The 18,023-nt window shown below is 47.7% G+C and overlaps 1 protein-coding gene and 1 pseudogene across 3 annotated transcripts in view; both read left to right on the top strand.

The window, feature by feature from the left end:
- The window catches only part of wake (ankyrin repeat and fibronectin type III domain containing protein wide awake), a 423,547-nt gene that overhangs the window by 270,982 nt on the left and 134,542 nt on the right, over positions 1 to 18,023 (top strand). The window lies entirely within an intron of this gene.
- Positions 14,764 to 14,927, top strand: LOC144102904 (U2 spliceosomal RNA; annotated as a pseudogene).

Here is an 18,023-nt window from a genome sequence, read left to right as displayed (position 1 = left end):
TAATCCGCCTGTTATACCGCCGTCCAGAAAGAGGAAAGCACTTTCCCTCATAACACCCTAATCTTCTTCCACGGGGGACTGTTGAGACAGAAGGCATTGCAAAACAGGATTTCAAGGGTAGACACGCTCCCTAATCTTCGCCGCCGTCGTGGTCGGCCTCTCGCCTATAAGGAAGCCCTTTTGAAACCGAATAATCCCCCCCCCCCCCCCTTGTGCATTTAGGACTTAGGTCCGCATTATATTTCCTCCGTCTCGTCTCGCGACAACGGCATTGCAAAAACACTGGAAAGACGTTTCATAGAGCTTCTCTGGAGCTGCATGCGGCAGCTCAAGGCTTTAACAGGCTTGACCGGTTATTTTGTGCGTATTTTTCTTATTAGATGTTGAGGAACCGAATGCCGAAGGTACGTTGTTACGTTACGTTAGCGCCAGACAAGGATGATGATTCAAACACTATATTTTAACTGTTTAGTATAACTTTCAGTTAGGCTTTTTTTTCATAGATGTTTTCGTACAATGTGGGAGCTTCTCTGGAGCTACACGCGGCAGCTCAAGGCTTTAACAGGCTTGACCGATTATTTTGTGCGTATTTTTCTTATTAGATGTTGAGGAACCGAATGGCGGAGGTATTCGCTACGTTACGTTAGCGCCAGACAAGGACGATGATTCAAACACTTTATTTTAACTGTTTAGTATAAATTTCAGTTAGGCCTTTTTTTTTCATTGGAGATATTTTCGTAAAATGTGGGAGTTAATTGGAACTGAGACTGGTAACGAGAAAATAACGTTCAGGTTTACCACAATGTTAACGTTTTGGTGGTCAGTGTCGTGAAACCGCGACGAACCGTTCGAATGGCGTGTACGCATTACTATACATGGTGCTTGCATATAAAGTTTGATGTCAACATGCTCTCAGTAACCAACTCTTTCTTGTAAAAGAAGTGGTAGGGTTTTAACGTACTTAAACCGAGTAGGACTTGCGAAGGTAGTTGACACAACACTACCCGAAAGCAACCGTATGTCAGATCAAGGTCAGAGTTCAAGATCAAGGGTCAAAGGCCAAATTTAAAATGTCAAGTTCAAAGTTTGAGGGTTCACATATATACCTCGGGTTTTTCAGCTTTGCTAGTGAAGTAGTGCTTCGCACTAAATGTTTGTGTCACCCTCAGCAAGCTGAAGGAAGAAAAAACTGGCGCGAATTAGCGACTTGCAGCCAGCTTCCAACTTATTGCTCGATTCCCATTGTGTGACAAATTTTGCTGAGCAAATGTGAAGACATTTCTCGGACGAAATACTGTTTACAGTCTATGGGCTTTGGAGTTGATTCGAGGCCATAGGTTTGGTCTTTCCCGCAGCTTAGACAAGTAGCATCATTTTACTTTCATAAATACCTCGCTAGAGAGAAAATAAACAAGAAAACGATGCACTCGCACTGCCTGTGTCGCTTATTTGACTCGTGTTTCCTGCCGACTCAGGAACGAATTTTTTTTCCTTGCGTTGTGAAGAGTCTTCCCGCCGTTCCAGGGATGTCAAGTGGAATGCTTACAGAAAACCTCAAACGGGAACCTAAAGACACAAAAATAGTAGCTGTTAGAGGATTATACTAGTGAAGCCCATTAACTGTTTCCAAGAACGGTCTTCGCGCCTTCGAAATTCAAATCAGCTGGCCTGCTATTCAGTCTTACTTAACAAACACGTTCTCGTTTAGGTGTTCGCGTTTGAACTGTATACTGCTCGCGTTTCATTTGACGGTGATATTGCCTACGCGGGACAGAATTTCGCTGAAGCCAGTGACCCGCCGCGGTGGCTCAGTTTAGGGCGCTCGACTAATAATAATAATAATAATTGGTTTTTGGGGAAAGGAAATGGCGCAGTATCTGTCTCATATATCTTTGGACACCTGAACCGCGCCGTAAGGGAAGGGATAAAGGAGGGAGTGAAAGAAGAAAGGAAGAATAGGTGCCGTAGTGGAGGGCTCCGGAATAATTTCGACCACCTGGGGATCTTTAACGTGCACTGACATCGCACAGCACACGGGCGCCTTAGCGTTTTTCCTCCATAAAAACGCAGCCGCCGCGCTCGACTACTGATCCGGAGTTCCCGGGTTCGAACCCGATCGCGGCGGCTGCGTTTTTCCTCCCGTGTGCTGTGCGATGTCAGTGCACGTTAAAGATCCCCAGGTGGTCGAAATTATTCCGGAGCCCTCCACTACGGCACCTCCTTCTTCCCTTCTTCTTTCACTCCCTCTCTTGTCCCTTCCCTTACGGCGCGGTTCAGGTGTCCACCGATATATGAGACAGATACTGCGCCATTTCCTTTCCCCAAAAACCAATTATTATTATTATTATTATTATTATTATTATTATTAATATTATTATTATTATTATTATTATGAAGCCAGTGACTGGCAATACATTCTTGTTACAGGAAAAACACATATTACGTTTAATTACGAAACCGCTGCCTCTTCTCTTTGTTATTTTATTATTTCTTTCCCCCTGGCGACAAATTCTCACGCAGTGTCCTTCAAGCGCCGTTCAATCACATCGCTTCCCGTCGTCTGGACTTCCGCTCTCTGCCGCGAGGAGGGAGGGCAGCCAATCAGAGCCCGAGAAAGAGTGGGAAAGAAGGAAAACAAAAACAAAGGGGAGACAGGGAAGCGACCGTCATCTTTGGAAGCGAGGTTATTTTTAACTCCACGTGAAACGTCCCGTTTGTTCCTGCGGTCAGGGCGCCGGTTTTGTGTGTGTGCCCAGAAACGTGGCGGCCTTGTGTGCGGCCGAATCTCCGCTCGGCTGACTGGCTCGCTCAATGAAATGGCGTCCCCGGATAAAATGGGGCCTCGTCGGGAAGTGCTCGTCATTCGGCCGTCTGACAGGGGGCCGCGGTTTCGTATCTATGCTTTCTTTCCTTTATAGATATTTTTTGTGCCCGGCTTTCGAAGCTGTCTTCGCTTTTGGATAATATGACATAAATAGCAAAGAAACAAATTCAAGCCTAAAAAGACATAGTGGCAAGGGAGAGCATTTTTGTCTGGGGCGAATATGGTACGTTTATTTGTTGCAGCCGCTCGCGTCGCTCGACGATATTGTTTGTTTTATTTCTTACGCGGTTGATTCGCTCCGAGTTTCTTACTCTCGTTCGGCTGTAGCTTGAGCGCGAAGATTTTCGAAGCCCTGTGACGTCAAAGTGACGTCAAGAAAGTGACGTCAAGACCGGAGATGGTGGAGCAATGCGTGTCATCGACGGGGACGCTTTATTATTGCTAGAAATCAGATTAGGTTCGCATTTCGGCGATTTTTTTTTTGCGCGCTGCTTTATTTTACAATCTTTATTACCAGCTTGTGAATGTCTCTCATTTTTCCGGAGTTCCGTGTCACGAGTCTGCTCAGTCTTTCTCCCAACATTCTTCGTATACGTTCGTTCGTACTGACTTCGTACATTAGTTGCGTTTGTTGAACTCCAGCAAGACAGGTAACAGAAATTTGAAAACTGACGACAGCGTCTGACTATCAGCTCAATCAGCCCGACTTATCTCCTCCATTCCGACGGAGGAGAATGAACCGTCCGTGGCACAACCGTTGCGGGCCCGACGTTTTGGGGCGTGTTATGGCAGGGAGCAGGAGAAGCGGCGGCGAGGTAAAAACCTCAGAAACACCGGACGTGTGATTATCAGGCTGCTCGCCCTGCTCCCAATATATGCAGCTGCTTTTAGAACTGATTCCGCAAAGTGAATTTTTTTTTACGTTTCAGTTGAAATCTCTTTCTCGGTACAGTGTTTCTCTCTCTCTCTCTCTCTTGTGCGAGAGCACTACTTCACGAGGTCAAACCTGCAAACCGGTTTGTGTGGTTCTTTACCTTGAGGGTGGGTGACCTTGGGAAAACCACAAATAAACGTTGCCGTGACTGGAATTTTTACCCGTAGTGGCGCGAACAGATCAGCTTCGACGCCGCCGCGGTGGCTGAGTGGTTATGGCGCTCGGCTGCTGGCCCGAAAGATGCGGCTCCGATCAGGCCGCGGCGGTCGAATTTTGATGGAGGCGAAATTCTAGAGGCCCGTGTGCTGTGCGATGTCAGTGCGCGTTAAAGAACCCCAGGCGGTCGAAATTTCCGGAGCCCTTCACTACGGCGTCCCTCATAGCCAGAGTCGCTTTGGGACGTGAAACCCCCATAAATCAAACAAAACCAGATCAGCTTCGCTGGCCATTGCACGAGAGCACGAGGTTATCGCGCAGCCGATCACGCCTCGTGTTAAACTGTAACGAACTCCCGCGCTGTGCATTGCATATCTTCTTCGTCAACTAATACTACTATCCAACTAATATTTGCGCTTTGTGGCGGTGGTGACCGAATGCGCGGCATGCGTTGACGGGGACAACGTTGTGACGTTGCGGCAGAAACGCGGCAGTAGAGCAATGTGCGCTGGCGTTGACAATTGCTGCAGAAACGCGGCATTGGAGCATAGGCCGCCGGCGTAAATTGGGCAGATTAATATTGACTGCGGAAAAGTTGAAGACTTGCATAACTGGCTCCCTGGGTCGGTGGACACCTCAATCGCGCTTCCAGGTACGTGGCGGTGGTAACCACCAGCAAAAAACTGTACTTTCGCACAGTATTTCGTGCTTAGCAATGCTAAACCAGCCAGCCGTTTTTTTGGGGGGAAGGGGGTGGGGGTGGGGGGGGGGGTCATGAAGGGACGGAGGTGTCGCAGCCGCCGAAAGCTCTATTCCTGACGTAAAAATCCAGAGAACGGCTGGTTCCGTCACTCGGCTACTGATCCGGATTTCCCGGGTTCGAACCCGACCGCGGCGGCTGCGTTTTTATGGAGGCGAAACTCTAAGGCGCCCGTGTGCTGTGCGATGTCAGTGCACGTTAAAGATCCCCAGGTGGTGGAAATTATTCCAGAGCCTTCCACTACGCCACCTCTCTCTTCCTTTCTTCTTTCACTCCCTCCTTTATCCCTTCTCTTACGGCGCGATTCAGGTGTCCAACGATACATGAGACAGATACTGCGCCATTTCCTTTCCCCCAAAATCAATTTTAGTTATCATATATTCCGTCAATCTCAGCCAAGCTCAGAGCCCCCCCGCTAGGGGCGAACGGCTCAAAAACAAAGGAGCAAGAAATCTGTGTGGCCAATGGCGTGCCTTTCAGGTCTGCCGGAGCCGAGAGTGCCTCTCAATAGATGGCGCTGGCGGCCGCGCACCGGGCTCACGGCAACCTACGCACTCACGCCAAGCGGCGCGAACAGCAGCGAGCTCGGAGAGATTCAGCGACAGTCTACCTGCGAAGAAAAAAAGCTGGATCTCTGCAAACCGAGGGTCTCGTCCTTTGACAAACCAAGCTATCGCTCGACAAACTTGGTTTCACCGCGTTCAACCACTACTAATTTTTTTTTCTTTTGCTTCTTGCTACGTTCGGGGCAGGTACTTGGATTCGGTGAGAATTAATATGAAGTCCGCGTGGCGTGTGGCAATTACGGACCATAATAATACTAATAATAATAATTGGTTTTGGGGGGGAAAGGAAATGGCGCAGTATCTGTCTCATATATCGTTGACACCTGAACCGCGCCGTAAGGGAAGGGATAAAGGAGGGAGTGAAAGAAGAAAGGAATGAAGAGGTGCCATAGTGGAGGGCTCCGGAATAATTTCGACCGCCTGGGGATCTTTAACGTGCACTGACATCGCACAGCACACGGGCGCCTTAGCGTTTTTCCTCCATAAAAACGCAGCCGCCGCCGTCGGGTTCGAACCCGGGAACTCCGGGTCAGTCAGTAGTCGAGCGCCCTAACCACTGAGCCACCGCGGCGGGGCAACAATTACGGACCAAGAATGGCGCCTTCGTAACAGCTGCATTGGCAGCGCCACCTCATTTTAGCGGCGGAGTGACGAAAGCAGCTAAACTCGACACGCGAAACGTAGATTGCTCCCTAAGCCTCCGCCCCGCCGCGGTGGCTCAGTGGTTAGGGCGCTCGACTACTGATCCGGAGTTCCCGGGTTCGAACCCGACCGCGGCGGCTGCGTTTTTATGGAGGAAAAACGCTAAGGCGCCCGTGTGCTGTGCGATGTCAGTGCACGTTAAAGATCCCCAGGTGGTAGAAATTATTCCAGAGCCCTCCACTACGGCACCTATTCTTCCTTTCTTTCACTCTCTTCTTTATCCCTTCCCTTGCGACGCGGTTCAGGTGTCCAAAGATATATGAGACAGATACTGCGCCATTTCCTTTCCCCAAAAACCAATTATATATATATAAGCCTCCCAGCTGGGGAGGCGAGAGATGGCGCTACCGCTGCAGTGGTTGCGAAAGTGTCTTTTTTGGTCGGGCACCGTCGCATGGGATGCGGACTTCCGAATCATTATAACAAAAATGTTTCTACCTACGATTATACTTTCTAATTAAGGCGTATGACCAGCGGAGCTGTTCGCGCTTATGTTATCAATGCTTTTGCTAACTGCTGCGCCATGATGAGACGCCCTCAATACCTGTGCGGAGCACGCTCTGGGGGCTTCTCGCTGCAGGCGGCGGCATCAGTCACGTGACATCATGGTCTCGTGAAGTCACATGATCATGAGATGGGCAGATTAGGTGGTATGCCAACGACACGACCCTCACGCCACAAGTCAGCCACTGACAGCTTCAGTATAGAAGAGCCGTAAAATGCCACCTCTGTACGAAACTTGAGCGCGAACAAGCAGCAGTTTTTTTAGCGCGTTGAGGAAAGCTTTCTAGTATGCGCTGTCAGCAATGTAACAGTCTGTATACGTGGAGCCTGATGCCAAGCGTGTGAAGTAAACGTCACCATCATCATCATTAGCCGAATTGCGTCCACTACAGGACGAAAACCTCTTCCATATCTCTCCAATTAACTATCTCCTATGTCAGCTGCGGTCACCTTATCCCCGCAAACTTCCTAATCTTATCTGTCCGCCTGATCTTCTGCCGCCTCCTGCAGCGCTTGCCTTCTCTTGGAATCCAGTCCGTTACCCTTAACGGTCATAGTTTACCTTGCCTTCGCATTGCATGTCCTGCATTCGCCCATTTGTTTTTCGTTATTTCGACTAGCACGTCATTGGCTTCACATTTTTCCCATTCTGCCCTGGTCTCATCTATTAACATCTTACACATCATTTTCCATCAACTCTCCTACTATCTGCACGTGGTAGCGATTGTGGCTCAGCTTGAGCCAGTGAGCAGGCCTGTGCACTTTCCTTTTCTTTCTTCCTGGCAACAACTTCTCTCTCTCTCTCTCAAGCAATATGCGCCCTGGGGTGCTGGAACTCACACTTTTTGCCACTGCCGCGTTACATAAGCCTTGTTCAGTTTGTTCTGTGGTGTCAAGAAGGCCGTTTTCCTGCCCTGTCTCTGCCCATAAACATGCAGTGACAGGTGACGACAAACCGTTTCTGCGTGCTCGGTATCTAGAAGCGACACGAATGCGGTGCCCTCAAGTTTGCCTTACCATGCCTCAGGATAATAGCGTATATATATATATATATATATATATATATATATATATATATATATATATATATATATATATATATATATATATATATATATATATATATATATATATATATATATATATATATATATATATATATATATATATATATATATATATATCGTACTAAACAATTTCTCACCCATAACGATGCAAATCAGCTTGTCCCCAGATGATCACCCATTTCCACCTATTAGTGCCAAGGAATGGTGCAGAGATCATCACCTTTAATGAAAGGTGCACTGCATGAAAATTTTAGAGGGCGCAGTGGTTGCACCCTTATTAAAGAGTGCTATTTTCCTTTAACACCTCAGCGAAATGGGTGCTGGAAGGGTGCTCTACATTGATCCTCCCATGAAGCAAAAGGCGGGATTGATGCACGACAGCGAATGCGCTTATGTGGAGCACCCTTGTAACATACCTTTCGTGGGGGTGTTATGGGAAAATAATACCCTTTATTAAGGATGTAACCATTACACCGTCTGAAATTTCATGCTGTGCACCTTTCCTCAAGGGTGCTGATATCTGCACCCTTTATTAGCCTCCAGTAGCAGTAGGTGCCAATGGGAGTCCATATGGGAGCAAGCTGATTTGCACCCTTGTGGGAGAGAAATTGTTTAGTTTGATATATAGAGTCCGGAGCTCTGCGCTTAATCAGGGAGCCGTATTTTCGACGGAACCGAGTCTGGGCTGGAGCGGCGCGTGTGCCAACTGTTCTTATTCCCCCTCCTCAATCCGAGCCAGCGCAGAAGGCTCCCCGCGGCTCGCATTCCAATTTCAGCGCGCCGCGGCCGCATTTTCCGGCGCAGTGAAATCTGCAACCCCGGCGGCGCAGCCAGTGGGGATGCAGGCCGGGGCAGTTGAGCAGCAGTCGGCTTCCGCGCTTAATTAAAAGGCGACCGCCTGCAGTAGGTCGCGGAATAGCGTCCCCCCCCCCCTACTCCTCTTTCTCCCCTGAGTTACATCCCTGCCATTGCATTGCTCTCTCCCGTGCACATCGGGACAGCGCAATGCGATCGGATTGAAGTCGTCGCGTCGAATTGAGTTTTCGAGGTCGACCGTCTTTTTAGTCGTCATCGCCGTCGCTACAGCGTGTTCTTATTGTTGTTTCTCCAACTGTCGTCAAGGCTAAATGCCCCGGTGCCTCTGTTTTCCAAATGCAGCCTCTATACGAGAGGTAGATAAGATCGATAATTATTAGCCTCGTCTTTGTATTGGGTTGGGGCTAGTGACAATTACCCATTAATTACTATTATGCTCAACATCTTCGGATTACCCTCTAATTGTGTTTTCTTTTCTGAACTACTCCCTTGACCTTCTCCACCGATCATATAGCCGTCTCTTACTTTTTTCTACTGTTTGAAAATTGAGCATGTCCTGGGTATTCCGAAACTCCAGTGCTTCGCGGATTCCTGCGGCGGCATCATGCGCTGAGTGTTGACTGATCTTACACTGGATAAGAATAAGCTCTATCGTTTCTTTGTCTTGAATGCGTGGTGTCATATTTTTGCCAGCTCTGGCAGCGCCACCCAGCAGAGGGCAGGAGGGACATAAGGACTGTGGCTATTTAGTCCCTTTATAGGAAGCGTATCCCAGCGCGCCAGGCTCGGGGTGGGAGAAACTTGCAGCTTGATTCGCTGACGCCGACACTTTCTTCTACACGCGTTCCTTTCTACAGGCCAACTGTGATGATGATGATGATGATGGCAATTATAACGGTCGTAGTGGTTATATGTTCAATTCACGACATGGTTACACCGTGGTGGGTTACCGCGGCGTCCGTGACGTCATCGCTGAGCGTCTTCGCTTTCCTTTATAGGCGGTCGGGAGAAATCTGAGATTTATTCGTTGATTACGCCGCCATTTTAAATGCTGGCCAGAAAGCTTGGCACGGAGCTTCTTCGCTTTCCACAGAGGCTGTCGGGAGAAATCTGAGATTTATTCGTTGATTACGTCGCCATTTTAAATGCTGGCCAAAAAGCTTGGCACGGAGCTTCTTCGCTTTCCACAGAGGCTCTCGGGAGAAGTTCGAGATTTATTCGTTGATTACGCCGCCATTTTAAATGCTGGCCAAAAAGCTTGGCACGGAGCTTCTTCGCTTTCCACAGAGGCTGTCGGGAGAAGTTCGAGATTTATTCGTTGGTTACGCCGCCATTTTAAATGCTGGCCAAAAAGCTTGGCACGGAGCTTCTTCGCCTTCCACAGAGGCTGTCGGGAGAAGTCTGAGATTTATTCGTTGATTACGCCGCCATTTTAAATGCTGGCCAAAAAGCTTGGCACGGAGCTTCTTCGCTTTCCACAGAGGCTGTCGGGAGAAGTTCGAGATTTATTCGTTGATTACGCCGCCATTTTAAATGCTGGCCAAAAAGCTTGGCACGGAGCTTCTTCGCTTTCCACAGAGGCTGTCGGGAGAAGTTCGAGATTTATTCGTTGATTACGCCGCCATTTTAAATGCTGGCCAAAAAGCTTGGCACGGAGCTTCTTCGCTTTCCACAGAGGCTGTCGGGAGAAGTCTGAGATTTATTCGTTGATTACGCCGCCATTTTAAATGCTGGCCAAAAAGCTTGGCACGGAGCTTCTTCGCTTTCCACAGAGGCTGTCGGGAGAAGTTCGAGATTTATTCGTTGATTACGCCGCCATTTTAAATGCTGGCCAAAAAGCTTGGCACGGAGCTTCTTCGCTTTCCACAGAGGCTGTCGGGAGAAGTTCGAGATTTATTCGTTGATTACGCCGCCATTTTAAATGCTGGCCAAAAAGCTTGGCACGGAGCTTCTTGAGGCTGTCGGGAGAAGTTCGAGATTTATTCGTTGATTACGCCGCCATTTTAAATGCTGGCCAAAAAGCTTGGCACGGAGCTTCTTCGCTTTCCACAGAGGCTTTCGGGAGAAGTCTGAGATTTATTCGTTGATTACGCCGCCATTTTAAATGCTGGCCAAAAAGCTTGGCACGGAGCTTCTTCGCTTTCCACAGAGGCTTTCGGGAGAAGTCTGAGATTTATTCGTTGATTACGCCGCCATTTTAAATGCTGGCCAAAATGCTTGGCACGCTTTTCCTAGAGATTCTGTAGATGACAATCCTTGAATATTGGGAAAATTTAAAATAAAAATGGTGGGGTTTTAGTGTTAAACTGTGTAGGTCGTGATGAAGCTTTTGCGTACGGATGGAAGCTGATGGAGACTAATAATAATTGGTTATTGGGGAAAGGCAATGGCGCAGTATCTTGCAAGAGTGGCAGATCGGGCTAGTTGGTAATTTTCCATAATGCGATACAGCGCGAATAAAGACGGGGACGAAGCGAGACAAGACACCACAGCGCTGAGAGAAACACATGAAAGGGCCCGAGGAACTAGAAATATAACTTGCAAGAGTGGCAGATCGGGCTAGTTGGTAATTTTCCATAATGCGATACAGCGCGAATAAAGACGGGGACGAAGCGAGACAAGACACCACAGCGCTGAGAGAAACACATGAAAGGGCCCGAGGAACTAGAAATATAACTTGCAAGAGTGGCAGATCGGGCTAGTTGGTAATTTTCCATAATGCGATACAGCGCGAATAAAGACGGGGACGAAGCGAGACAAGACACCACAGCGCTGAGAGAAACACATGAAAGGGCCCGAGGAACTAGAAATATAACTTGCAAGAGTGGCAGATCGGGCTAGTTGGTAATTTTCCATAATGCGATACAGCGCGAATAAAGACGGGGACGAAGCGAGACAAGACACCACAGCGCTGAGAGAAACACATGAAAGGGCCCGAGGAACTAGAAATATAACTTGCAAGAGTGGCAGATCGGGCTAGTTGGTAATTTTCCATAATGCGATACAGCGCGAATAAAGACGGGGACGAAGCGAGACAAGACACCACAGCGCTGTGGTGTCTTGTCTCGCATCGTCCCCGTCTTTATTCGCGCTGTATCGCATTATGGCGCAGTATCTGTCTCACATATCGTTGGACACCTGAACCGCGCCGTAAGGGAAGGGATAAAGGAGGGAGTGAAAGAAGAAATGAAGAAAGAGCTGCCGTAGTGGAGGTCTCCGGAATAATTTAGACCACCTGGGGATCTTTAACGTGCACTGATATCGCACAGCACACGGGCGCCTTAGTGTTATGGAGACGACGACGTGCAATTCAAAATGCGAGAGTGTACTCCAGTTTAAACCCGCCGCGGTGGCTTAGTGGTTAGGGCGCTCGACTACTGATCCGGAGTTCCCGGGTTCGAACCCGACCGCGGCGGCTGCGTTTTTATGGAGGAAAAACGCTAAGGCGCCCGTGTGCTGTGCGACGCACGTTAAAGATCCCCAGGTGGTCGAAATTATTCCGGAGCTCTCCACTACGGCACCTCTTTCTTCCTTTCTTCTTTCCCTCCCTCCTTTATCCCTTCCCTTACGGCGCGGTTCAGGTGTCCAACGATATATGAGACAGATACTGCGCAATTTCCTTTCCCCCAAAACCAATTATTATTATTATTAATACTCCAGTTTAACACGAGTCCTGATCGGCTGCGGCGATACCCTAGTGCTCTCGTGCAGTGGCCAGCGTGCAATGTTTGCGCCGCCGCGGGCTCCAAACCCAGGCGCGACAATGTTAATTTTATTTGTGTAGGTTGGCCAAGGTCAACCTCAAGGTCATGCAGGCCACAAGATTATTGGTTGGGTTTGACAGGGATAAGTACGACTTTCGCACCAAAAGTAACGGAGCTGCCTTTGAATTGTATTCCGCGCAGGTATTGACCGTGACCATTATTTATTTCCGCCAGACTACTTATCGGCGAAAAAGGGAGCACAGTTTCAATGTAAAAGAAATTAAATGCAGAACTGATTTACTGCAAATATTATTTTTTTTTCCAAAAACAATAAATGAATGGAATAGATTGCCCCAGGAAGTCGTTTCAACAAAATCTAATGAATCGTTTGCCGCAATGGTGTAATTTTATGCTTATGTTTGCTTTTAGCAAACTATGCTGCATTGTATTTGCTGTGAATACTTGTTTTTTTCTGCCACTTTGTCGTATGATTAAGTTGTAACTCTCCCCCCACACACACACTGTAATGCCAAACAGGTAATGTGATAAATAAAGAACATTGCGATCACTGCGGCGACCCGCATTGGATAAATAGGGAAGCATTGCGTGTCTTCTACGTATAGACTTGCAGTGACATCAGCGGATGTGACGTCATGGAACTTTCTAGAACGCGGGTTTTTTCCCACTTATTCTTCATTTTTATTTCTTGTTTTTGATTAGATTATGTTCTTTTTATTTTATTTATTTTAGTTTTTACATCCAGGTGCTATGCCGACGTCCGTGGCTGTTTTGACGTCCAGGTGCTATGTCGACGTCTGGGGCTTTTGTGACGTCCAAGTGTAATTTTTAATTAATTAATTAATTTAAATAATTATAATTCATCCGCCAAAACTTTTCCCAGAGCAAGATCTCATCACGCACTATCTAACGCAAACTTTTTCACATTTATCTTTAATGGACGACGCAGTTGTGCGGACAACTACTGCTGACGGCACATAGCGTTCTAATGCTTTCGCATCAATAAATATGGGACGCTTCATTTCGGCGCGGAGAGACGATGTCGTGCGGTGCCGGCTTCTCGGAACCCTTTTCTTCTCTCCACCGAGCGGATGAAAAAAGCAGCGGGCGGAAAGTGAAGGCTGCGAGCGTCAGCTGTCACTGTTCTCACGGCTCCCCCGCCGTTCCCGGTATGTGCTGCCGTTTCGAGCTGTCTCGGTAGAAAGCGCCGGCTTTGCAGGATGCTGCTACGCTGGCTTTGGAGCGGAGCTGCTGTTGAGGCCCACGGCTCTCGGAGGGCGTCAGTCGCAATCCTGACTCTGAGCTGAGGAGGCGAAAAGCCGTTATGGCCTGGCGAAACGCGACACCGAAAGTGTTCGCTCTGCCGTGCCGAGAGGAGCTGTCGACAGGAGGGTCCCCGTCGGGAAAGGAATTAGTTCTATGCCAACGGAAATAGGGGTTTGATGTGATACGGTTGTATGGTACGGTATGCCATGGTATGGTGTGGTATGGTGTGTTCAGGAATTGGCGCTACGTAGAAGCGTGGCAGCACAGGGGAAGGACACCATCTAGCCCAAGTTTGAACCTTAAAGGTTCAAACGATTATACATGGTATGGTACGGTATTGTGTGGTATGCTATTTTATGGTATGGGATAGTACAGCGTGAGATGGTATTCCATTTATGGTGTGGTACGGTAAGGTACGATAAGGTATGGCGCGGTACGTGCGGTATATTGCGGTGCGGCATGGTATGGTATGGCATCGTATGGTGCGGTACGGTGCGATACGGTAGGGTGGGATAGGGTAAAGTATGGTATGGTATACGATACAATACGATACGGCACGGTGCGGTACGATACGATACGGTATGGTAGGGTATGGTATGGTGAGGTATGGTACGGTAAGATACGGCTCGGTGTGTGGGGTTTATCTCCCCTAAGATGCGCATGAGCTTTGAGGGACGCTGTAGTGGAGGGCTCCGGAATGATTTCGACCACCTGAGGTTGTTTTACCGTACACTGATATCGCTCTTCGCAGGGCACTTTTTCATTTCACATGCATCGAAATGCGGCCACTGCGGCTGGGATTCGATACCGTGACCTCGTGCTCAACCGAACACCAGACCCACTGAACCACCTCGCTGGTGCCAAAGGAATTATTGAACACTTCCCTTATTGAACGCATCCACCTTGCTCTCTTGTACACTCTGTGCACATTCTTTTTAGACCCGCTTACAGCGATGTGGAAACTATTTTTTCGAGCAAGCACTATTCGTTTTACTGCTGTTCCTTTCTGCTCCAAGGGAACGAACCAGATTCGCTGTCGAAGCCGATTTTCTCAAAATATAGAAGAGATTAATTATTAGTGCCTGTCGGAGCATAGCTGTACGACTACAATGTAAAAGAACACAGGTTTCTCAAGATGGTCGCAGCTTAAGAAAAATGTGCCCGGGTTCAGGGCGAATTTTATTTAATACATGTCGGGAACATTTCGACATGTTAAAAAATTAATAGCTAAGCACTTAAAAATTGCTTGCGTTCAGACTGCGTTGTTAACATCGTGCAATTTTTAATAGATTTGTCACTCTATATGTTTAATTTTTCTTCTTGTTAGGCAGTGCTGCCCAGGCAAGTACTGCTCTGTGAATTCATTCACAGAAGGCCCCTCTCCAGGTTAGGGCTAAAGACAAAGTAGAGTATCTGTAGAGTATCTGTTAGTATATACAGTAGAGTATCTTAGTATATACAGTAGAGTATGTTAGTATAAACAGTAGAGTATCGGTTACGGGTCCAAGTTGGACTTAATTTTGGAAATGTGGCGGGGAGTTTGAAGGATGCTTCTTTCCCGCCACCGGTTGGCCCGGTATTGCACTACCTCCGGGATCGGCCTTGTCTTTAGCGCGTCTTTACTATCCTGTCTTTCTATCCCCTCTTTCAACTCTCCTACTATCTGCACGTGGTAGCCATTGTGGCTCGGCTTGAGCCAGTGAGCAGGCCTGTGCACTTTCATTTTCTTTCTTCCTGGCAGCAACAGACAGACAGACAGACAGACAGGTTAGGGCTATAATACTTTTCCTGCATTACAGCATTTTTATCTCACGGATTAATAGTTCATTATGAATTGGATCAGGGCTATTTGAATCACGTGTTTATTTTTTTAATCTACTCTATATTCCTGATTCCCCTGTTCAGATTGAACTAAAGATCCCTTTAGTTGAACTTCTTTGCTCGATTTTGAGAATACATGATGCGCAAACACATGAAATAACTAGTTAAAATTTCAGCAAACAAAGTGTAAACAAAATGTCCAAACAAAGTGACGATCAGATAAAGCCCTTTGCCACTAAGCCGATCATATTTATTTATTTTGTTTATTTGTTTAAGTGCCCGAAGGGCCCGGCTGGCAATTACATAAGAGGAAGAGCATGCAGATAACAAAAATGAACGAGGGTTCACGTCGTACATAATGCAGCTATAGGAAGAACGAATGAAAGAACGCAGCGTGAATTATCACAGTGAGTCTTTGTTATACATCGTGGGCATAGTAATGTCGAAGGCTGTAAATGATGTGCATCGATCGGTTAGCGGAAAGTGCAATGTTTATTTAATGCGTCACAGCGTACGTTGAACGACTTTAGCGAAAAGCAGAACTTGTTACTTCAATCATTTCCTCACACGCTATCGGAGTCGAGTTTTTTAAATGATGATAATATATGTTTGATTATATTTATGCAGAAGGTCATATCTTATTAGTTTTCTCACTCAGATAACATGCGGATATCTGACGTGCATAGGGATTCTTGCCGTTAAACCTTTAGTACACAACTGCATTACCAAATCACACAACAGCCGGAGCAACTAAGCCTGCAGATGAGTGTGCATTGATGAAAGAAGCTTAGGCTAGAGAGGGATAACTTTCCTGGTGTCCCACAAGAGTGTGTGAAACAGTCTATAGAGACTGCAGAAACTCCACGTTCGCGTCAGCCGAGTTCTCCTCGAGCACGCTAGGGCTAATTACGTCGTTCTTCTTATGGTATTTGTTTTCCTCCGTACTTCGGCCATAATTGTTACAACAGCTAATAATAAGGAACCTTATATACTTTGCTTGGGTACAGTAAGTGCCGCGAGAATGCGTATGTTCGGTGGTTTTTGTTTTTTCTGGGCATCACTTTCGACGAAGCGATAAGTACATTGCATATACATTGCGCACACATACGTAATCGCGAGCCATAATTTTGGGACACGCAAGTTCACTTTAGGAGTATCACACGATAGTGTTAAAGGGTAATAATAATAGTTGGTTCAAAGGGAAATGCAATGACGCAGTAACTGTCTCACTTATCTCTGTGGGCTCACGAATAGAGCCTTAAGGGAAGGTATAAAGGAGGGAGTGAAAGAAGGAAGAAAGAGGTGCCGTAGTGGAGGGCTCCGGAATAATTTCGACCACCCGGGGATGTTTAACATGCACTGACATCGCACAGCACACGGGTGCCTCTTTGCGTTTTTCCTCCATAAAAACGCAGCCGCCGCGGTCGGGTTCGAACCCGGGAACTCCGGATCAGTAGTCGAGCGCCCTAACCACTGAGCCACCGCGGCGGGTAGTGTTAAAGGGCCCCTGTGATCGTTTGGGGGTCCCCTTGCACACGCTTTCGCAGACATCGACACGCTTCTTGCCATCAAATACTACTTTACTACACATCATCCTCCATATAGTGACTGGTGGCGATAATTAGTGACCCTAATTAACCCAGTGTTCCTGTAATCTAATGGGCCTACAGTGCGAAGTGAGGGGCCCGTAATAGGCTTCCTTCTACCTCAGAGAACGAGCTCTCCGTAGAGGTAGTGTTCCCGGCTCTCGATATCGGTTCGATTCCACTTACCCACCTTCTTATTTCGCTGACACTGCTCTTCTTCGTCAGTACGCTCTCGACCAATAAAATATTTCCAGTCAATGACGTCGATGCCGGGTTTTCGCTGAACGGGACCTCCAAAGCTGTCGAGCTAGAAACTGCGCTATGCATTCTCGGAAACCCCTACTCCTGCATGCATATGCACACATTCCCCCACTCATTTCTCTTGCAGTGTGGTAGCTCACCGTTTACCTTGCCTTCGAGTAAGGCGACTGACTCGCTAGAGGCTCCTCCTCATGTCACCCTAAACGTTAATAGTAATAATAATAATAATTGGTTTTGGGGGAATGGCAATGGCGTAGTATCTGTCTCATATATCGGCGGACACCGGAACCGCGCCGTAAGGGAAGGGATAAAGGAGGGAGTGAAAGAAGAAAGGAAGAAGAGGTGCCGTAGTGGAGGGCTCCGGAATAATTTCGACCACCTGGGGATCTTTAACGTGCACTGACATCGCACAGCACACGGGTGCCTTAGCATTTTTCCTCCATAAAACGCAGCCGCCGCTGTCGGGTTCGAACCCGGGAACTCCGGATCAGTAGCCGAGCGCCCTAACCACTGAGCCACCGCGGCGGGTGACACTCTAAACGTTCGAAAACGTTTTTAAACGTTCCACAAAATCCACCCTAAAATACAAGCACATTAACTTGATATCCAGCGCATAATAGCATTAGTTCTTTCGCGCCTGTGAAGGTGGCATAATTACCTCTTCATTTCGTCTTCAAAACGTCCATAGAAGTCGCTTCTTTTTTCTGTCCGCCGTATCGGCCCTCTGCATCTTAAAACAGCCTCTTTGGTACGAGCCTCACATGCTCAAGGCGACGACTCGCACAAGCGCGCTGCTGTAACGCGCACTCGAGCCAGTCTACAGGTCTAGATTGAAGCCTGCACCGCGCACCCCTGGATGGCGCTGCGTAGGAGCAGAGAGTTAATTGGCCACGACCAGAACCTCGTTTTCCAGGCCCCGAATTAAACCGCTGTACGGAGCGGCTCTTAAGAACTCGTTAAGTTGCGAAGACTGAAGCAGATATGGAGGGCGCTCAGAAAGCGCGCTGGCGGACTTGCGTATACAGGAGGAACCTCGTT

Source organism: Amblyomma americanum, chromosome 8, assembly GCF_052857255.1.
Source record: "Amblyomma americanum isolate KBUSLIRL-KWMA chromosome 8, ASM5285725v1, whole genome shotgun sequence".
Classification (NCBI taxonomy): Eukaryota; Metazoa; Arthropoda; class Arachnida; order Ixodida; family Ixodidae; genus Amblyomma; species Amblyomma americanum.
Note: the sequence above shows the minus strand (reverse complement) of the source record. Positions and strands in the feature narration are given on the sequence as shown.